The 23,513-nt window shown below is 34.0% G+C and overlaps 1 protein-coding gene across 3 annotated transcripts in view; it reads left to right on the top strand.

Moving 5' to 3' along the window:
* The first annotated feature begins 5,897 nt into the window (after window positions 1–5,897).
* LOC148945817 (uncharacterized) overlaps window positions 5,898–23,513 on the top strand; it is a 73,478-nt gene continuing 55,862 nt past the window's right edge. The window contains exons 1-2 of one of the 3 annotated variants that reach the window (XM_089098505.1): window positions 11,869–11,919; window positions 21,083–21,226. The gene's annotated coding sequence lies outside the window, so the exon portion shown is untranslated. Of the gene's footprint in view, window positions 5,969–11,868; window positions 11,920–21,082; window positions 21,227–23,513 lie in introns of those variants that run through there. The other 2 variants (XM_089098506.1, XM_089098504.1) reach the window with 2 other exon arrangements.

The raw sequence follows: 23,513 nt of genomic DNA, 5'->3' as shown, positions 1-23,513 counted from the left end.
TGTTTGGAGAAAAGGTTGGAGTGAGAGGGGGTTTAGTTCCTCTCCAATCACATTCGACTATTAAAAAGGGCACTAGCCCTTTGAATTTCCAATCGAACGAGCCTTTTTTGAAGTTTCTACGACAACGCTTTCAAGGACCTTGAGTTATTTAAAAGAGTGATCTTAGTTGAGATCGTGTTGAGATCAGAATAGACTTAATGAAATACCTTAATCAATCAGAATGAACAAACTTATAAAAAAAAGAGAATTTTTTTTTAGAATAGTAAACACTGTCAAAATTACTACTCAAATCGAACTTTTTAAAACCTTTTCGCCACTGTTAGGCCAGAAACATCCACCGGACAACTCGAATACACACCTTCTTGCAAGGGAAAAAGGAACTAAATTTGATCAAAAATATTAATTTATTTGTCTTCCCCCACTTAAACGAAATTTCTAACGAACTTAAGTACCGCTGTCATCAGTTATAAGGTTGCCTTGTTCTGAGGGCCAGAAAAACACAGAAATAAACAGGAGGCTCGCTCCTTCAACCCTTTTTAACGTGTGGTTGTTGCCTTAAGCAGACTTTGGGTAACTTACAGTATTTGATTCTCTTCCTTACCGTATCGATTTAAATCTATAAAATTATTTACCCGAAGCTCTTAAGGGAACAATTGAATAATTTGGTAGGGTAATTGACAGAGGCGACTTATTTCTTTCGTGCTCAAAATTCGGTGACAACTTGATTTTATTGTAAAATTTGATATGAGTAAAAAAGTGGAAAAAAGTTGTTTTCCGTCTTATTAAATAGACATTCCCCAGTGGTTTTATTCGGATTTGATTTTTGAGGTATGTTGTGTGCCTTCAGTTCCAAGGAGGATGTCTCTACTGCCCAAACCTCGTCACAAAGAAAAAAGTTTATTGTAAAGATTAGGACTATTGAATAAATCTAATAGAATATACTTGAATAACTAATTAAGGCTTGGGTCTGTGGTATTATAATCCTTAGTCCAAGTTATCAAATAAGGTAAATTCTGCTAATTGGATTAGAAATGAGGGTACTACTATTACAAGTCTTATTTATTCAGTACATGTATTTCAAATAGATGCGATAATAAATTAAATACTTTTAAGGTGAGCTAAGAACTTCGGTGAGGAATAGCCTCGATTGATTAGACACAAATTTATCAGTTCAACACGAAACAAGGTATTTACTAATTATTTGTCTTAACAAGTATAAGTGGTTCTTGGACATTAGATAAACCCTGACTTCAACAGGGAAGACCCTTGACTGAATTTTCCTAGACTATGGGAGGAACTTTAAATTCTTAGCTCGACTGATAACACTTCCCTTTTCCCTAGCCCCTCTGAATATTCCCAATAATAAATAAAACAATGGATAAATTTTATAACTTAAAAAGCTTTCCCCAGGGGCTTTAGGGGGTCATTTTATGTCTAAAGACATATTTATTGGGCCTTTAAAGTATGCTGAAGAAAAAAAGCTATCTCAAAATTTTGATCGGACGATTTTGGGAAAACAGTAGCGTAGGAGGGGGCCTAGTTGCCCTCCAATTATTTTATTCACTTAAAGGGCACTAGAACTTTCATTTCGATTAGAATGAGCCTTCTCTCTATTGTCTAGGCCCACTGGGTCGATACGATCACCCCTGGAGAAAAAAACAAACAAACAAACGCGCATCCATGATTTTTCTTCTGGCAAAAATTACAAAATTCCACATTTTTGCAGATATGAGCTTGAAACCTCTATAGTAAGGTTCTTTGATACGCTGAATCTGATGGTGTGGTTTTCATTATAATTATATGACAGCGGGGGGGGGCCTTTCCCCCTTTTTTAGAAAATCAGACATATTTTCTCAAGCTTGTAGATTTTGATGGGCAAAACTAATTTAAACAATATTAAGCCAGATCGCTCCGTACTTACAGTTCATTACCGTGAATTGTTTGATTACCCATCAAAATCCAAACAGAGATTATTGCAATATTGCTCGTTTTTTCTGCGTTACCAAAAGTACTGTATTCCTAAAACTTTACAGTTTCATGAAATGCAATTAAACAAATAGAAAAGTGTTTTCAATTAAAGTAAGGAGCAAGTATAAAACTTAAAACAAACATAAATTACTCTTTTTATAAGTGGGACTGTCCCCTTCTCATCACCTTGCTCATTGAAAAAAAGTATTTTTAGTGTTTGGAAAAATCTTATCTTTCCAATTACAAAATTTCTTAAAACATTTGGAAAAAAAAACTTCACAGTAAACAGTAAGGAACTAAAAGGAGACAGCCTCCTTCATATAAAGAATAATCTGTTCAAATAGGTTTAAAATCTGTTTCTTGCTTTCAGTTGAAAAGCCCTTTTTTTTAATTTCTGATTGTCTTCCTAATACCCAGGCCTAATAGAGACATAATTTGGGGTACCTGTCCCATACATCCCTTGTTAATTGCTTTTAAAATATGCAAATCCATAATTGAACGTGTATTAGTACCATCCTACGTTGAAATTTTCAATTTAAAATTTGAAAACAATTTTAATTTACTTAAAAAATTGGCGATGAATAGTAGTTTTGGTAAAAAAGTCATTGTTAATATTACTACAAAAGAATTTCGGTTGGGTGAAAAGGAATACTATTGTCTGTGTGGATGGAAATTCTGCGAGACTTAAAATCTTCTGCATAACTGAAGCCATCACAACCCCTACAATAGGATTTTCTTATCGATATATACATTACATAGATTTGTTTAAATACATTGAAATATTTCATATAAATAGAGAAAGAAATTAACACCATTTAGAATTCCTGAAAAAATAAGTTCCTTGCAGTATTTTCCACCCCAAAGCAATTTCTGGCGGGGCTGATGATGACCTATCTTGCCTTTTCCACCTCTGTGCTGGTAGAAATGGGAATGTAACATTTGAGCAGTATAGAGAAAGAATTTAATCAGTTCCTATTCCTCCCATAATCAAAATATATCAATAAATAAATCAATAACTAGAAAATAGTTATTGATACTTTAAAATCAATTAGCTTCTCAGAATTTTAAATTGATTACAAATTCGTCCGCTTTGGGGTAAAGTCGTAGTTTGGTACCCTAGAATGGCAGAAAACAAGACTTTCCCCTGGCCCGATCTTTATAGTCACTTAAAAAAGAGCTTGAAATTTTTGTTTGAATGAGCTCCCTCCCAATTATTTTAGACCTTTGGTTTGATACAATTGCCCCTGGGGAAAAAACAACAAATAAACATCCATCGACAATGTTTTTTCTGAAAAAACAAAAATGTGAAATTCCACATTTTGAAGGTTGAAGTTTGAAACCTCTGTGGCCAGGGTTCTCTTATAGGATATTTCAAAAAGATCGCTAGCTTTTTTCGGGACGTTTCCCTTTTTTTCAAAAATCAGACAAATTTTCTCAGATTTTTGGTTTTGGTTGGGTAACAATAAACTAAAATAATTTTGTATATTGGAACCAGCATAAAAAGTCAATACTGCCAATGTAACAATTGTCATGAGGATTCCATTTTTAGTTTCGGTCACTTTTTCTTCTAATTTTTTTATCACAAACTATTTGATAAGATTATCTTGTGACGAAAATTTTTTTAACCTGTTCATTTTATTTATTTGAATAGGAATATAAAAAGAAAGAGGGTCAATTTGACAGCTGGATAGTAAGTTTAAATTTTGTTTTTCTTTCGCTATTCTATTTTTTTGAATGTCTGAATATATAAGGATTTAAGTTAGAGGGATAATATTGTCTTGTTATGAAAGAGATATATTTTACATGGCCGTTACAAAATCAAAACGTGGTATCTGTGCAGGTAGGATGATTTTGGAGCATCTCTACTCCTTCTGTAAACTATTCTAAGGCGTAGGAAATTGCATTAAGACAAGTCTACATTTGTTATAATCTACGGAAGCAATAAATCTTTCTGTAATTTTGTTTTGATTTTCTTTCAAGATTAAATGCATAATAATTAAATATTTTATTGATTAGATAAATTAATTCCTTTACCAGAAATCATTGTCATTTAAAATATACTGTATTTTGTTCCATTTTGCCTGCAATTTAATTGTTCTGTCTATTGGTGAGTTTTTTCCTGAAAAAATTTAAAAATAAACTTATTCCTACGGGAAAATATCCTGAAATGTATTTCTTGTCACCCAACCACCACTGCTATTTTGCCGTCTGGCCCCCACCTCCCTTGGAAAATTTTCTGCCGGCTCCGCTGTTGTTGTACAAGCCTCTGCCCCTCTCTATTAAATATAAATCATTTTCACTGATATTCCTTGCCGCGTTTCTGATTTTTTTTTCTCTAAAACACCATCATCAACTTCACAAATTATTTACTTAAGATTATTCTATTCATCTTTCATATTCCCAGATTTTAAGCTGTCCGATTTGGTATTAAACGGCTGCTGAAAAAATTTCTCAAATTTTAATTCTGGAGTCTACCAGCGTCCTAGCTTCCTGGAAAGTTGGTACTCTTCCTAGGTTTCAGCCTTAGGTGAATCCTAAGCTCTATTAGATGAGGATCTTTACTTTTAACATCAATCAGGGCACTCCAATATACCCTAGTAGGTTTGATTGATCTGGCCAGTACTCCTTTTAAAACAACTTAATCAATTAGTGTAGCTGGTTTACAATCATGTGAATACTAAGTTAACTTAAGGGCCATTTTATGACCAAATACTGTATTGGTAATAATTAAGTTATTATCCGTAAAAAAACTGCAGAAGTCTATAACAATTACTGCTTTCTTTTACTGCAACGAATTTATATAGGCTAGGATACCATCTATTTCTGTTTGATCGGCCCGGACATTAAAGAAAGCAAGGATTCAAAGAAACAAATTGATATTTTCAAGGATTTAGAGGGGCTTGACCTCATTTTCCAGTCGAGAGATTCTACTAAAATATTATTGAAGATGCTCAATGGTTTGCTCATTAAATTTCTTCAGCAAACTTCATCAACTGGTAGAGTCAACGACGAGTTTTCATGTGTCAGGAAATTTTTTAGACATGCTGTTAATCATAACTTATAAAAAAAAGGGTGTTCAAAAGATTACATTAGGGCAACTACTAGTTTTTACCTCTAAATACCAGTTTTTTGGTTTGTTTTTAAGCAATTCTTCGACCTTATTTTTGTCCCAAGATCAAGCAAATTCTTTTTTTCAATATTTCTCGTAGTTTTTTTTTGTTGTTTCCTGAAAAGTTCATAAGCCTTTATAATTCAAAAATCTTGATTATAGCAAAAAAAAATAATCTGTGATTGTCTTAGATCCAAATCCTTTGAATAATAACAAACACCACATTTACCTAATCTCTGCGGTTTTTCACAAAATTAAAGGCTTATGTCTCTAATTCAACTAAAGTGTCTAAAACTCTTCAAAATTATTCCTAGATCCCTTTTTAGGTTACTTAATAACTGCACAGTTATTTTTCCGATAAACCAGTATAATAAGCATTTGTTTCCAGATAACAAGGAATAAAAGAAAGAGCATTATTTGGGTTTGGGTTGAATCAAACACGTCTGTGAACGCATTCAGCAAATAAATAAAATTAATGCCCCATACCCCCAAACTGTAGTGATGAATGTCATATCTTCTCTTGTCCTCCTGTGGGCTAACAATGCTTTTAAAGTTAGTGACATCACCCTCATCAGCAAGCCCTTGACCTCTTAGGTTCTAGGCAGATTATGATATATTTAATAAGAAAATAGAACTGGTTAAAGCTTTCTCCAGTCGTAGATTAACAAAAACCACATTTTGTACCATTGTTAAGAAGAATAGCCGTCAAATGTTGAAGTTCGTGTTTTTCGCTATTTGGTGCTTTTTCAAGATTTTAGTTATTTAAGTATATGTCATTGCAGCCCTGCGTAGAACTCATCACTATCAATATCTAGTAAAAATAAAACATTAATAATTAGGCAAATCTCTAAGCCTAATTTTGAGCTAAGATATTCTACTTTTCATGCCAAAGTAATTTTATTTGTTCTATTTCACATAATATTACTATTTTTGATTTAATAGTTCTGCTCTGAGCCTTAATTCTGTTATTTTTTGTTTTTATGCCCAGTTTGCTAGATAGGCTAGGCCTTGGGCAAAAGACCTCTTTTTGGGAAAGACCACTTTTCTTTGGCATTCAAGAAGAATAGAGATGAATTTTTGGATAGCAAATTCCTATTAGCCACCTAGTTGACTAGACATTTATTTCTATAGGCTATATAATGTTTGACTAGGTTTTTTTCTCTATATAGGCTATACAAAGTGTAAGCTACTATTTTTTACTGCTCCTAAACACCAGCAACCGTACAAGAAAATCGAAATATATTTTCTTGATTATTATCGCTTCTAATCAGTAGTTGTACCAAACCTATCCTGCTCAAGTCATCCTCAGGGCTATACTGTGGTGTTTATCCTTCCCATAGTATAGTGCAGACGGTTTGATATCTATTTTCCCTTCTTATTTTAGTTTTATATATGTGTTTAAAGCTTTTTCCAATAGGCAATGTTCAGAAGTCCTCCAAAAAAAAACGTCCCCCCAGATCCCAAATCAAATTCCATAGTGAAAGATACCCATCCTGGCTGGTCAAGCACATTATCTGAAAGTTCTAATGATGGCTCAGATTCTGAGAATAGGACAATTATAAATGTAGGTACTAATGCAACCTAATGTAGGTCCTAAATGATGATAATGGGTTTCAAGAGGTCCTCTCTATAAGCTCTAAAAAAAGGAAAAAAATCTCCCCAATTAAAAGCATTTCCCCTCTCCCAGCCCAAAATCCTCCCTCCAAAAACTTACGAATTTACCTTAAAATTACTCCCACTACCCCCTTTGAAATAAAAATGATCACTGCAATAAGAGTTGCAATTTTTAAATTGCTTAAATCAATGTTCTCTCTTAACATTAACCGTGATGGATCTCTGCTTATAGCTGTAGAAGATCAGAAATCAGCAGATACAATAATTAACCTTAAATCCCTTCTGAATATCCCAATTATTGCATCTAATTGGAACCCAAAACAATCACCAACAAAAATTGTAGTTTATAATGTTCCCCCAGAGATATCTACTCAGGAGTTAAAAGAAGGCCTCTCAGATAGGGCTGGAAACACAATCCCAGTTGAGGATGTTACCCAACTTGGAAAACCTAACTCTACTGGCCTAAAAACTAGTAGATCCTTCTTATTCACACTAAAGGATAAAATTGATATCCCAGAAAAATTATTCCTATTTGGGCAAATCAAACCACACAAGGAATACAAACCTAAGCCTATTCAGTGTCAGAAGTGTTTCAAACTGGGACACACAACAAACAAATGCAATGAAATTCTCCAAGAGTGTAGTAGTTGTAAATCTTTCCATCCTAAAGAGCTGACAACTTGCAAAAACACCCAGCCTACATGCATCAATTGCAAAGGTTCACATGAATCTACAAATAAATCATTATGCCCTGCATACAAGAAAAGAGCTCTAACACTCCAAATATCAACAGAGAAGGCCACCCCATACCCCTTTGCAGCAATGGAAGCAAATGCTGCCCAACAATACCAAATAAAGCCTGTAATGAAACCAACGAAAACCCCCAAGTCAAATGCCCCAAATGCATCAAGCACCCCATATAAAACAACATCTTCTAAGCCCCCTAGCTCAAATCCCTATCAGAAGGAATCACCAAGCCAGCAAGCCTTGTTTTCCGGTGAGATGAGGCCAGCCTGGCCCTCCCTCCCAAGAAGAAACAAACCAGAAACACTACCTGGAATCAATCCCTTAACCAACAAACAGGATGCACTACCAAAAATGCAATCCCCAAATATATGCTTATTCATTCTAAACTGTAATGCAGTTCAGGCCATGAACATACATCAACTACAGAAAACAAAAATTATTGCAGAATTGGCAAAAATCTACATCCAAGATGATATGCTCATTCAAGCAAAAAAAGATCTTGCTTTACTTTTAACAAAGCTGAACATTGATACACAGTCATATGAAGAATAAATCAACAACACAACATTTATCAATACTCCATTGGAATGTAAGATCACTCACAGAAAATAAGCTAAATGAACTAATATCATTTATGAATAATAATTCCATTAATATTGCTTGCCTCCAGGAAACTCATTTAACCCAAAATCAACAAATTAAGTCTTTGGGATACACTATCCTGAGAAAGGATAGATCTTCAGAGAGAAAAGGAGGTGGTGTAGCTTTATTAGTTAATAATAATCTAAAATTTTGTGGCATCAATTTTCCAGATTTTGAAAATGATGTTGATGTAATTGGTATAAGTGTGTGGCTGAATAATTTAAAAACCTACATAATAAGCTTTTATAACCCTAATGGCCAAACTTCAGATGCCAAGGATTTCTTTAATTATATAAATAATTCTAATATGATAAAAAACATCATTATTTGTGGTGATTTCAATGCCCACAGCCTTTTGTGGGGGAATAAACCAGCAAATAAAGCTGGTAAATTTATTGAGCATATGATTTCAAATAATAATGAATTAGCTGTTGCTACCCCTCCAAACCTAAATACATATTTTAACCCCAAAAGTGCCAAATTCTCCACAATTGACCTACAAATTGTGTCTTTAAATTTTTTTTACAAAATTTACATAAATAAAATTGATAGTCTGTGTACAGACCACTTTGCTATAGTTTGCTCCCTAAATGAACCTGCTGAAACTTCTTCTCATACTTCCAAATATATCAACACTAAAGCAAATTGGTCTATTTTCCAAAATAAGCTAAATGATGAAATTACAAGTTTCACCCAAAGTTCATGCATTTCTAACACAACAGTTGACACACATGCTGAAGCCTTGACATCTTTACTAATAAATACAGCTAATCATGCTATCCCCAGGACAACACCTAAGAAAACATTCCCTAAACAAATTCCTAAAGCTTGGTGGACAAATGAGTGCCTAAATAAATGGAAGATAAAAAAGGCAGCTAGGACAGAATTCATAAAAAAACCAACACCTACTACATATTTAAAAAAATTACAAGCAGAATCTTATCTAAAAAGGACTATAATAGATGCTAAATATAAATACTGGAATAATTTTGCAAATAATCTCTCCAGAGAAACACATGAGCCAATTATACATAAAGTTATAAGCCACATATGTGGGAAAAAGACTTCTCCCAATTCACTCCTGTATGAGCTTATACATAATAATACCCATTATGACAATGATATTGAAAAGGCTAACCTATTTGCAACTCTTTTTGTTAATAAGCTAACATCAAACAATCAAAGCAATCTGTCCACAATTCCTATGAACCCTAGTTACCAACCACGCCCAGGATCCGAGTACATAACTAATCCATTTTCAATCCAGGAATTGAATAATGCAATACATCATATTAGGTCCAAAACTAGCAGCAGCTATGACAATATACACCCTACATGGATAAAGAATCTCACACCTTCATACAAACAAGAACTGCTAAATTGTTATAATCACGCTTGGGCATCCTCTAGGTTCCCCAATATATGGAAATGTTCGTCCCTCCTACCAATCCTAAAGAAAAATAAACCAAAAGATAACCCTGAGTCTTATAGGCCCATAATGATTACACCTGTGATGGGGAAAATAATGGAGAAAATGATTTATCACAGACTCCTCTGGTTTGTTGAGAAAAATAACATGATCCCACACACTCAAACTGGATTCAGGAAATACCACTCCTCAACAGATGCTTTCATTTTGCTAACAAATGCAATAAATGAATCTTTCTCAAAAAATAATATCCTAGTGGCAGCTTTCCTTGATTTTGAAGGAGCATATGACAATGTGAACCACCAAATCCTTTTAAATAAACTTGCAAACCTTGGAGTACCTCCCAAGCTAGTATCCTTTATTAAATCCTTCATAGAAGTGCGAAGTTTCATTGTTTGTGTTGGTTCAGCCTCTTCACCCCAAAAGACAATATCCAAAGGCCTACCTCAGGGAGCAGTCCTCAGTTGCCTCCCATTTGCCCTATATCTCTGGGACATGAACCTACCCCACACGAATCTACAATATGCTGATGATCTGGTGCTATGGTCATCTGGCAACACCTTTCAGATAGCACAGTCAAATCTGCAAAAGTCACTTTTCCAGTTTGAAAAATTCTCTCAACATTCAGATTTACCCATTGCACCCACCAAGTCAAAAATAATCCAATTTCACAGGAAGCGAAACCATGTTAATGCAAAACTAACTCTAAATAAAACAACTATTCCAGAGGATAATAATATTAATTACCTAGGTCTCATGCTTGACCAAAAACTTAATTTCCACCTCAACATTTCAAACACAATAAAAAAATTTTATAGAAAAGCAAATATACTAAAAAGACTTCTTTCTACACCCTGGGGTTGTAAGGAGAAAACCTTACTCCAGTTTTATAAATCACATATAAGACCCCATATTGACTATGGGCTCATTGTCTATGGTGCATGTGCAAAGACCCAGATGCAAAAAATTGAAACAACACAAAATGATATAATACGTCTCATATTTGGTCTTAGGAAACCCACAAGCACCAAGTTTCTGCTTATGGAGAGTGGATTAACAACAATAAGGGAGAGACGTAGCTTTCTCTTGATAAAACATCTTACAAAAATTGAATCAAATAGCTCACACACATTACATAATTGGTTAAGAAATCCAGCCATGTATAGATGTATTGCAAATGAGTATGCCAATATTCAAAAGAAGTTCCCTGTACCAGCAAAGTCTATTGCACCTACTTTCCCCCAATCCCCTCCATGGAATGGGTCATTTCCCATAATAAATACTGAATTTTCAAAATGGAATAAAGATTTAACCCCCATTGCTTTTGTTCAGAAAAAATTTGCAGAACTTAATACAATTACCTATAAAAATCACTTCCAAATATTTGTTGATGGGTCAAAAATGAATGAGAAGGTTGCAAGTGGTGTTTTCCTTCCTCACCTGAAAATTGCAATGGGCGAGAGATTATTTAATAATTTATCTATAATGTCTGCTGAGTTAAATGCCATAATCATGGCATTAGAACACCTTAAGCAAAACCAATCTTTGATTGAAAATTCGAATAATATTATCATTTATTCCGACTCTTTATCAAGCCTTGAGTTGCTGGCCTCAGCTCCTCAATATAAGTTGGACATTGACACTTATCATTGTCTCAGTATTATTGATAATCTTGCTTCAAGTGGCATAAAAACTTACTTTCAGTACATTCCTAGCCACTCTGGCATAAGTGGTAATCATCAGGTTGATGAAATAGCAAAAAATGCTATAAATATTGACCAGCCAAGTGGGAGACCAATCCCAATTAGAGATATTTACCGATGGAGGCTATCAGATATTAATTTTAATAAGATTAATCCTATCCTTTCCCCCTTTCCCAATAAGTATCTTTCTAAAATTTATCATAGAATTCGTTCTGGAACAAATGGACTAAATTTCCTTGCATTCTCATATAAGCTTTCTAATTCAAGTGGTTCAATTCCCCTGTCCCCTCTTTGCAGGCATTGTAATATGAATAATGAAACAATTGACCATTGCCTATTTGAATGTAATATGCTGACGTCTGCACAACATACCTTGCTTTCTAAACTGTTAAAATACTTCAAACACCACAAAATCCCACTATCAGCCAAGAGCCTAGCCAACTATACCTGCACACAGAGTATAGAAATCGACATCTATCATCTTATATTTGAACTCCTAGAGTCGAAAGATCTGCTGAAAGATATCTGAATATATCTAATAAATATGAGGCAATCAAGCCAGTAGCTCTGTAGCCCACAGAGTGAAGCAAAAGGAAAAGGGCTAAATAGTGTTACTGAAAAGCCGCCTGCTGTTAAATAGAAGAAGAAGAAGAAGGCAAATCTCTAAGCCTAATTTTGAGCTAAGATATTCTACTTTTCATGCCAAAGTAATTTTATTTGTTCTATTTCACATAATATTACTATTTTTGATTTAATAGTTCTGCTCTGAGCCTTAATTCTGTTATTTTTTGTTTTTATGCCCAGTTTGCTAGATAGGCTAGGCCTTGGGCAAAAGACCTCTTTTTGGGAAAGACCACTTTTCTTTGGCATTCAAGAAGAATAGAGATGAATTTTTGGATAGCAAATTCCTATTAGCCACCTAGTTGATTAGACATTTATTTCTATAGGCTATATAATGTTTGACTAGGTTTTTTTCTTTATATAGGCTATACAAAGTGTAAGCTACTATTTTTTATTAGCCATCTGGTGGTATCTCATATTTGAACATATGTGAGGGGGGGGGGTACAGTTCAAGGTAAATTTGCAGTAGGCCATATAATTTATCTAGCATGAAAGTGAAAACATCATTTGATGCTTTTTTTTTGCTCTTTCATAGGGTAAAAGACCTGTTTTGGGGAAAGACCATGGTCAAATTCTACTATAGCTAATTTTGGCTATCTTGGAAAGGGGTTAGGTTAGGAAAATAAAACTTTCAGGGATAGGTCTACAGGCTTAAAGTATGGGTCAATATCTACCAAATCATATTATTGAGCTAGGAATGAAGTGAATATGGTCAATATATAGAAAATCATATTATTGAGTTAGGACTAAAGTGAATACACCATTCAATGCCTTTTTTTTATGCTGATTACAAATATAATAAGCATTTCTCTTAGACATGAATTCCACCCCCCCCCTATATATGCCAATTCAGGGTTAGGTTAGGTATACCTTAATTACCTTAAATCACAGCTTGGAGTGAAATAAGGACTTTCAATCCTGTTGAATCACTCCTTGTGATGGCTGTTGTAGTTGGTTAAGTTCTGGTGGAAGATTCTGGTGCTTCCCAGTCAAACTTCTATGGTGTATCTCCACTCAGCATCCAGATGGCGTTTGAAAGCGTCTGTTGATTCAGCAGCAACAGTGTCCTCCTTGAGGTTATTCCAGAGGTTCTCAATCTGATTCGAGAAGAAATTGCATCTTGCTCCAGTTGTAGCGTGATGTTTGCGGATTCGTCTAAGGTGTCCTCGTGTTTTGTGGGAGGTGTCGATCTCCAGGATCTCATTTTCTTGATTGGTTGAGAGGAGTTTGTGCACCTGGATCATGTCTCCACGTTTCCGTCTGTATACTAAGGAGGGGAGGTTGAGTTCCTTCAGCCGTTCACTGTATGTCTTGTTTTCCATGCCGACAATCATCTTAGTGGCCCTTCATTGGATTTGCTCAAGAACTGTCTTGTCCTTTTTGAATCAAGGGGTGGCCAGTATTGTCCTCACCTCCAGTCTAGGTCTTACTAATCCTTTGTAGAGTTTGGTGATTACGTGTTTACTCCTACTGGTGATGCTGTGTTTGATGATGCCTAGGGCTCTACTAGCATTGGCTGAGATTTTTTGTGAGTGGGAGCTGAATTTCAACTGGGAGTCAACAATGACGCCAAGGTCACTCTCCTCCTGGACAGGCTCAATTGTGTGGTGACTTCCAGAATTTTGGGTCATGAGGTAGAAATGCTTATTATATTTGTAATCAGCATAAAAAAGGCATCAAATGGTGTATTCACTTTAGTCCTAACTCAATAATATGATTTCGTATATATTGACTGTGAATACACCATTCGATGCCCTTTTTTATTCTGATTAAAAATATAATAAGCATTTCTATCGGAAATGAATTTCAGCCCCCCCCCTATATAGGCTATACCGAAACCACCCTAGCCTACCCCTTATTTGGCATATATCGGGGGGGGGGGCTGAAATTCATTTCCGATAGAAATGCTTATTATATTCGTAATAAGCATAAAAAAGGGTTCAAACAATGTATTCACTTTAGTCCTTATTCAATAATATGATTTGGTAGATATTGACCAAAGTATGTCCCAGGAAGGTATTTTGAAGTACCTACCTCCACTCCTTCTCCCTCTAGGGGTCCTGAATTTTGCCTACATGACAGGTCTATTACCTATTGAAATTTTGACAAAACAACATTTTACCTTAATTTTCAGTTATGCCTATCAGTTTCTTTTTCTCTGGTTTTAGTTCTGATATGAGTAGAATTTTAAGTCATATCAATGGTTTTTTTTCAAAATTTAGGAAATGTATTTGCATATCTTTGAAACCTTATAAATTGGGATTGAGCAAAGTTATGAAGCTGAAAACAATTTTGTTGTACTTCATTTGGTATAAATTTAGAATTGTGGCCCATGGTAAGGGGACATGTTAAGAAAACAATTCTTACTTTAAAATATGTATAATGATCCTAGCTAACAAGTTATCCCAGGGAAGGGTAAATTTTTACCAAATCATATTATTGACTTACAAATAAAGTAAACATACCACTCAATGCCTTTTTCATGCTCTTTCCAAATATAATAATCATTTTTGTTAGAAATGAATTTTACCCCCACCCCTATTTATACCAATTCAGGGTATATATTAGCACATTAGGGGGGTAGGGGTAAATTTTATTTCTAATGTAAATAGGAGGTAAGATTAAAATTTCCCCCACCCCCTAATGTTCAAATATATACCCTGAATTGGTATATATAGGGCTGGGGGCTAAAATTTATTTTCAACAAAAATGACTATTAGATTTGTAAAGAGCATAAAAAAAGGCATTGAGTGGTATATTCACTTTATTTGTAAGTCAATAATATGATTTGGTAAAAATTTACCCAGGGGAGAACCTTTATCCTCAAATCTTTCCTCTTCTTCCAACTTCAAAGAAAGAAATTTTTTCCATGCTGTAAAAGAAATCTGTAAATCTTTTGACATTGCTGCTATAAATTGTTAGCATTCATCCTGTATAGATAGCATTCATCTTGGTCATTGTTAATTCTGTTTTTTTTTTACCAATAGATAAAGCAGTGGCAAAAATAAAAAAATTGCTATAAATACACATATGCATACAGAGTATATACCCCACCCCCTAATGTGCAAATATACAGCCAAAATTGCATTTTGATTCTAAATATAACCTTCATTTACATCACAAATAAATTTTGCCTCCACCCCCCTGATGTGCCAATATATACCCTAATTTTGATATATTTAGGGGTTAGGGTACAGTTGATTTGGTTATATTTAGCTTCAGAATGCAATTTTTGTTATATATTTTTGGTGGGGGTATATACTCTGTATTTATATGTATATTTATAGCAATATTTTGTATTTTTGCCACTGCTTTATCTATCATTAAAAAAAAAACAGAATTTACAATGACCAGGATGAATGCTAACAATTTATAGCAGCAATTTCAAAAGATTTACACATTGGTTGAGAGCATGGCAAAAATTGTATTTTTTTTCTTTTAATTTGGAAAAAGAAGAAAAACAGAGGAAAGACTTGATGATAAAGGTTCTCACCTTGGATCATATGTTAACTAGGATCATTATACATATTTTAAAGTAAGAATTGTTTTCTTAACATGTCTCCATAGCAGGGGCCATAATTCTAAATTTATACCCTTCATTTAAGCAGAAGATCTATTTTGCAAAATTTTGCTTTTATAACACACAGATTTTTAAAGGTCATCAAAGGCCACTCCTTCACCCTCTAGAGGGAGAAGGAGTGGAGGTAGGTACTTCAAAATACCTTCCTGAGACATACTTTAGCCTGTAGACCCATCCCTGAAAGTTTCATTTTCCTAACCTACCTCCTTCCCAAGATAGTCAAAAGTAGCTAAAGTAGAATTTAAAAACAATTTTAATAATAACCATATTAATGCATAGCTTAGATTTTTAGCTTTTCTTTGATAATTACAATTCTTCCCAATTCCTCTTTGGTAATAAGATGTGAGGGTTTTAGTTTGACATAATTTTTCTCAATTGGACACTGTTTTTTTTTTTACCCTAATTCATATAAAATACCTTCAGGGCCCCTTTTAGGGCTCAAGATGCAATTTGTGACAGAAGCAATTATTGTATTTTGAGAGAGCATAAAAAAGGCATCAAATGACATTTTCATCTTAGCTAAATTATAGTGCCACCTGCAAATTTACCTTTGAACTACCCCTATTTTACTTCAGCATGACCCAATGGAATTGTGGACCCAATCACCTCTCCCTGGAGCCAGCCCAGTGAGAGTAATTTGTCATCATAAATTCAAAATGTGGTCTCAGTTTTGACTATTTATTAGATAGAAAAGTAAAATTCTAGTTTAGCTATTTTTTGCTATCTTGGAAAGAGGTTAGGTTAGGTAAATGAAACTCAGTAATGAATCCAGGACCAAAAACATACTCTGGGAAGGTATTGCCAGGCTTCCATGTTAACCCTCCTCTGATTTCAAAGTCTTATAAACTTGCCTACTTGACAGGTCTATACAGAGCCTATAAAAATTTTGACAAAACAGCATTTTACCTTAATTTTCAGTTATCAGTTTCTTTTTCTCTGGATTTAGTTCTGCAAATGCAATTCCTATCATTGGAGTAGAATTTTAAGCCATATCAATGGTTTTTTTTTGTAAATTTAGAAAATGTATTTGCAGATCTTTGAAACCTTGTAAATTAGGATTGAGCAGTTGTGAAGCTGAAAACAGTTTCACTTTTATAACACAAAGATTTGAGGTAGATTTTGTAGAAAGATTAGAGATAAGTACTTCAAAATACCTTCCCAGGATATGCTTTAGTCTGTAGATCCATGCCTGAAAGTTTCATTTTCATAACCTTACCCCTTTCCAAGATAGCAAAAAGTAGCTAAACTAGAATTTTACCAAAAGAAAAAAATATGTATTTAATATTTGTGATTGATACAGAATAAATATAAAGCAATAGAAGTTACGTTTTTAGAATCATAATTCTATTAGCTTTCTGTTAATATGCAAATAAAATGGAAAAACTGAAAGTATATATATGGTCCTAGGTAAGTCAATAAACTAATAATTTCAAATGTTTGATATTAAATAATTTTAATAATAACCATGTTGATGGATAGCTTATATTTTTAGCTATTTATTGACATATACAATTCTTTGTAATTCCTATTTGGTAACAAGATATGAAGGTTTGAGTTTTATATAATTTTTCTCAATTGGAAACTGGTTTTTTACCCTAGCAGCTTGATCATCCCACTGCAAAGTTCTTTATTAGGCTTTTATCAATCCATCTATGTTAATTGTTTTGTCAGTAAAATTTGACTGTAGCTACTTTTGGGTACCATGGAAAGGGGTTGGGTTAGGAAAATAAAACTTTCAGGGATGGGTCTACAGGCTAAATTATTTTTCCAGGAAGTTATTTTGAAGTACCTACCTCCATTCCCTCTCCCTCTAGAGGGTCCCGACCTTTGATGACCTTCAAAAATATGTGTTTTATAAAAGTGAAACCATGCAAAATAGATCTTCTTTTTAAATAAAATTATTTTCAATTTCACAACTTTCCTCAATCCCAATTTATAAGGTTTTGAAGATATACAAATACATTTCCTAGATTTTGAAAAAAAGCAATTGATATGGCTTAAAATTATATACAAATAACAGGAAAGCATTTTCAGAACTAAAGCCAGAGAACAAGAAACTGATAGGGTGAACTTGGGTAAGTCTGACCCAGGGGTAACTCTGACACCCCCATCTTATCTGGTTTAGTGATTAAAATGTCTATGGTTCCATATGCAAACTTCTTCCTTTGGCTTGGGTACTTGACAACAGCCTTCAATATTTCCACCATTTTCAATTGTTATATCATAAAGGAATTTCAAAATTTTGTGGAAGGCATTTCTGTTGGCCACAAGCCAGGTAGGAATTTTTAATTGATAGTGGCAAAGAATAGAGAAATGATAAAATGATTCTAAATAGCTGATAAGTTAATAGGATAGTTTAAGTAATTACTGTAATTTATTAGTGTTTTGTTCTCAAATCAGTCAAGAGATACAAGGGGTGTCAGTATTACCCTGGAAAAACACGAATTTGGGGTAAATCTAACATGTTGCACTTACCCCATACAGGATAAATTCCAACACAGGGGTTGGATTTGCCCCAACATGGGGGTTAGATTTGCTCTGTGTATACAATGTGGCTAGTTTTTTGCAATTCTAGCCTAGATATCAGCATATTTGCCAACTATTCATAATGTTGACAATACAGAGTAATCTGACCAGTTGCAGTATTCACTGTGGTTCACTCTTGTTAAATTCTGACTCTATATTTTTTTGTCTCAACATATCATTTTACCTTGGCTGGATCAAACTTTGCCTTGTCAATCACATTGCAGTTGATATGTGCTGGAATAACAATATACATATTTATACATATCATATAGCACACTGCCCTCCTCTTAATGTCTCAGCACCCGGGACATCCAATAGGCAGAGAATTGTTAGGGAAGCTGCAATAATCATTTTTGTAGAGGCTTTGAGAGTGTTTGAACAAAAAGAGAAAGAGAAAAAAGAAAAGCTCTAGAACAAAACAGGGAAAGTAAAAGAGAAGACAATCAAGCCAAGGCTGAAAAAGAAAAAGAAAGATGATCTTCCCATTGAAGACTCTGACATTTCTCTGGGTTCCTCAACTGACCACATGGACATAAGTTATACTAATGATAGTTAGAATGAAGAAGAGCAGCAAAAGAAGCTAAAAATACAGCTAAATGGATACTATGCTGTAGCATACAATAGCAAACATGATCAACAAGGCTGGTATATTGGAAGAGTGCTTGATTTTCCTGACAAAAATCTTGTTTGCATAAAATATCTTTGCTGCCTGATCCTTGCTGACTATTCATATGACTGGCTAGAAAAAGATGACATTGACAAAGTCAAAGAAAAATACATCTTTGCAAGACCATTAAAGCTTTCTGGAGCTGGTCCCTTCACTCTACCATCATTCCAAATTTGGCTTGTCATTACTCTGGACAAGAATCACACTAAGAAGCACAAGTGATCAAAAGTTTGCTTTGTTGACTCTCTCCAATTCTGATTGAAATTGTTTTTTTCAGTAAAAAATTTTTTTGAAGTAAAAAAAAAAATCTTATATTAATTGAAATTACAATTTTTCCCCATTATTTGAAGTACAATTTTACCTTTTTCATATTTACAATAATTCTTCTTCTATTTAACAACAATAAAAATTTGAAAAATACCATTCTCAGATACTTCTTCTATGTATGGGGTAAGAGCAACACTGTCAGAATTACCCCATAGTAAGCAGAAAACCTGTGTTACTCTGTGGCACATTTAAACTAGGCCTAATCAAGAAAGTTTTTGTTTTGTACAGTTTGCCTGTACATAGAGGTATTCTATATTATGTCTTAAGGTGACAAAATTTTTATCTTTTCATATATAGGATCTGCCCAGGGGTGTCAGATTTATCCCAGACTAGGGGGCAAGTCCAACCCCTCTGAGATAAATGTAGTAAGTCACAGAAACAGTAAAACTTGTGAACTTTCTAGATTGTGAAGAATATTACTACTATGACCGAGAACAATGTCAAATAGTTTTTATTGTGCTAGCAACTCCAGAAAATTTTTGGGACCAACTTAAGCCGAAAAAACTCGATAAAGGGTCAAAATTACCCAAGTTAATCCTAACTGAAAATTAAGGTAAAATGATGTTTTGTCAAAATTTCAATAGGTAAGACCTGTCATGTAGGCAAATTTCAGGACCCTCTAGAGAGAGAAGGAATGGAGGTAGGTACTTCAAAATACCTTCCTGGGACATACTTTAGCCTGCAGACCCATCCCTCAAAGTTTCATTTTCCTTACCTAGCCCCTTTCCAAGATAGCCAAAAGTTGCTAAAGTACAATTTTACCATTTTGTCATTAGTTTACAGTTATCACTCCTTAGAGTCTAGTCCTTTACTTTTTATCACTTTCTCCCTAATATGCAAATATAGGCCTAGCTTATAAGCAGAAACATAATTTGCTATGGGAATGGGGGGATTGACAACTGGGTAGTTATCCATATTAACAGAGTATTCAGATAGCTAAGAAACAAGTTTATCCCCAGAATCAGAATTTCATCATGAATCCAAATATGACATTTGGTTTCTGTTGTAAACTTGATTTTAAGGCTTTCACAGACCCTTAAAGATGATAAGTTTTTCTCTTACTTTAGACATGGCTTATATACCTGCGTTATTGTCAATCTTTTTAAAACTGGTTTACCCTTAAATTGAATCAATGGTTACAAAATCAATCAATGGAATCAATGGAAAATGTATAATATAGGCTAGGCTGTATATTAGAGTAAGGTTGGAAAGGATAAATTAGGATAACTTCAGTTAAATCAAACTGAACTTTTGTTGGAAACAATTGTCATAATTTGGGTTCAGGATGAAATTCTGATTCAAGAGGTAGGTTTATTTCTTAGCTATCTGAATACTCTTGATATCAATATTTACTGTCAACTATATTACCCAGACCTTGGTTCAACAGCCCTTCAGACCTCAGTTTGCCCCCCCCCCCAGCTGGAATTTAGTTTCTTCAAAAATCTTATCAAAACTAAGATAGGCCTATTATACTGTTAAATAGATTTCACTGTAAAGAATCTGTGCTGGTATTGATGAAATCCAAAAAGAGAAAAATGCATGGAGAATATATAGGTCTAGTTAATTCATAAAGTCAATAAAAAAAAGAATCAACTTTTGTATCTCTGACATCCCAGCTCATGGTTATATTGGGACCTAATTACATTGTATCACAATTTCCAGCAAGATAAGGTAGTAATGACTTCCTGCAGATTCCTTGCTGATGGTATTACAACTTCAGTTGTCATTTGAGTCCTATTTGAGCTTCCAGTCAACATTGGCCCAATCTTTGTTGATCTGAGGTTTTAATGAGTCTATTGTGACACCTTAGACTGTCTGCAACAAATTGGGCAAACATGCAACTGTATGTGTTTTTTCATGCTTGTTCTGATTATAATAATCACATCAGGCTCCTTGGAAATCCAATTTTAAGCCCTTAGTTGACTCTTAAAAATGATACATTCCCCCCTCCTTTTTGGCTATATACAAAGGTTAAAAGCAAAAATTGCTACTATATTATATACAGAATAATTTAGTTAGTTTATTTTGAATGTAGCTCTGCTATAGTTTACCCTTCTTCCCCTTCTTTAGTATGCAAATATATATCCTAAACTGTATATTTCATATGTTTTCTGGTTCTTGATTTTGTCACAGTTGATTCAATTTACAGGTACATGGGTATAAACAAGAGTGGTACTAAAGGCAAAACACAGCAATTTAAAAAAAAAATTATAAATTGCTTATTCAATTGGATCATGATGAATTATTGCCTACACATTGTATAACTTTAACAAAATGGAATTATAATCAAATAGTAAGTTTTTTTAACCAATATTATAACCCTTTTCAAAATAATAAAAAAATGTCACATCTGTAAGGTTCTATAAAGGGCTTAAAATTGAAAGGTCTAGTACAGTAATTATTATATTTGGAAGGCATTGAGTGGTTTGTTCATCTAATTAATAGTTCAGTATAGAAAAATCTTCAAATTGACATGGAGTCATGGGTGCCTGTGGGGGAGGGGATATTCCTCCGTTCAAATCAGGGACTATAAAGTAATTAGGAGGAACTGAAGGAAAGATGGCAGATTAGGGGAAAATCATGGAAAAGATTTGTGTTGGCCCATGGTTGGCTGCCTGCCAATTGGTTTTGACCCTTGCATGGGCATAGGCAGCATATTGTCTAGGGGGGGGGGCAGTCGAGAGTGTGATGGAGGGCCTTTTATCAATTGCTTTTCCAACCATCTGTTTTTTCAACCATATCTAATGTAAATTTGAAGGTATAGGGGGGGGGGCACCTGCTTCCCCCCTCCCTACGCCCATGGACCCTTGATAGGTGCAATAAAGTTCTAATTTGTGAATGAATGACCTCTTTCTGGCTTTCCACAAACGTGGTGTGGTTGGAGTTAAAAAGAAAAAAAAATCATAATAAATTTGATTACCATGATAATATTTGCTAATCAAAGAGTCAGACCTTTATGGGGGTCTCAAATATGTACTTGTTTTGAATTATAAGTTAAACATCCAAGTGTAGTACATAAGAAAGGTCACTTAACTATATAAAAAGATAGAAAACAACATAATAAGGGGACTTTCTCAATAAAATATGTTGTCAAATTTAGCATGCATGAGTAACCATGCACCAATATCTGAAACCACAATAAGAAGAAATCTTTAATTTTGTATTTTCGCACAAAATAGATATGTTTTTTTTGTGTAATATTATTATTGTTTTTTTATTACTGGGAAGTGATTGCGTTGATCTAGTAACTCACTTCAAATTTTTTTTATTTTTTTATAGTTATGAAGCATAAACTTGTAAAATATATTGGTTTTTATCAATCAAAATTAAAGTATCAATATGACTCAGTACACTTGCAGCCTTTCTCAATAATGCCCAGTACTCTTCTTATTTGGTTTCCTTACTCTTAGTTTCAATTCTTTTTTTTCATCTAACTTCTTGAAAATGCTTTAGTTTTCAAACAGTTTGTGGTATCAAACTGTAAGTAAGGAGCAATGCAGCTCAATAGTAACCAACACTCTAACGAACAGAGTCTTGATAACACTAGATACATCAAGATAATTAAACTTTGATGCTTCTTTGAAATATACAAAATTCATCAGTTCTAATATTTCTCATCAAAAGTTACAAGCTTGAGAAAATCTGCTCAATTTTTGAAAAGGGGGGAAACACCCCAAATTATCAAGTGGTTTTAATGTAGTTCATAACATCAGATTTAGCATATCTGAGAATCCTACTGTAGAGATTTCAAGCTCTTATGTACAAAAATGGGAAATTTTGTATGTTTTTTTTTTTTTGCCAGAAGAAAGATGATGGATGCATATTTATTTTTTTCCAGGAGTAACTGTATCAGACCTGTGATCCTAGAAAATCGGGAGAGGGTACATTTAGTTGGAAACCAAAAATTCTAGTGCTATGTTCAAGTGATCAAGGTATTGGAGGGCAACTAACCCCCTCCCATGCCCCTTCTTTCCTTAAAGTTGTTAATCAAAATTGTGAGATAGTCATTTTGTTCAGCATAGTTGACAGATTTACTTACTATGTCTTTCGGGATGTCTTGACCCCTACAACCCCAGAGGGAAGGGCTGCAAGCTATGAACTGTTTTCGTTCTTTACATATGGAACTAGTTATTGGGAAATATACATGTATTTTTTTGAGAAGGAGGATTTTCTGTGGTGGAGGGATATTGTCTACAGAGAGAATTTTCCGTTTAGAGGGAAGTTTTTGGGGCTGAGCTTTCTGGATTTTTTTTTTAATGAGGGATTATTACCAGGAATAATTTTCAGTGGGGAAATTATATGTAGGACAAACTTTCCATTGGAGGGGGGTCTGAGGAAAACTTTTCTTGCAAAATTTTGTTCTGAAAATTACATTTTTACATCACTAAGTTATCCAGTTACAGCACAGGCTATTGCTTTTTAGAGGAGACAAAGGTACAGTTAGTTGCTGAAAAGAAATTCCCAGGACACAATGAAAGCTCTGGACATATTCCTGAATATTTTTATTTGTCTAAAAATTTTAATTTGTTTTAATGTATCTATTTTTTAAAATTCTATTTTTGTTAATAAATACATAACAA

The sequence above is a fragment of the Artemia sp. Qi Xiang Cuo genome, chromosome 12 (genome assembly GCF_049724085.1).
Source record: "Artemia sp. Qi Xiang Cuo chromosome 12, ASM4972408v1, whole genome shotgun sequence".
Classification (NCBI taxonomy): Eukaryota; Metazoa; Arthropoda; class Branchiopoda; order Anostraca; family Artemiidae; genus Artemia; species Artemia sp. Qi Xiang Cuo.
This window is presented reverse-complemented; position numbering and strand designations above follow the sequence as displayed.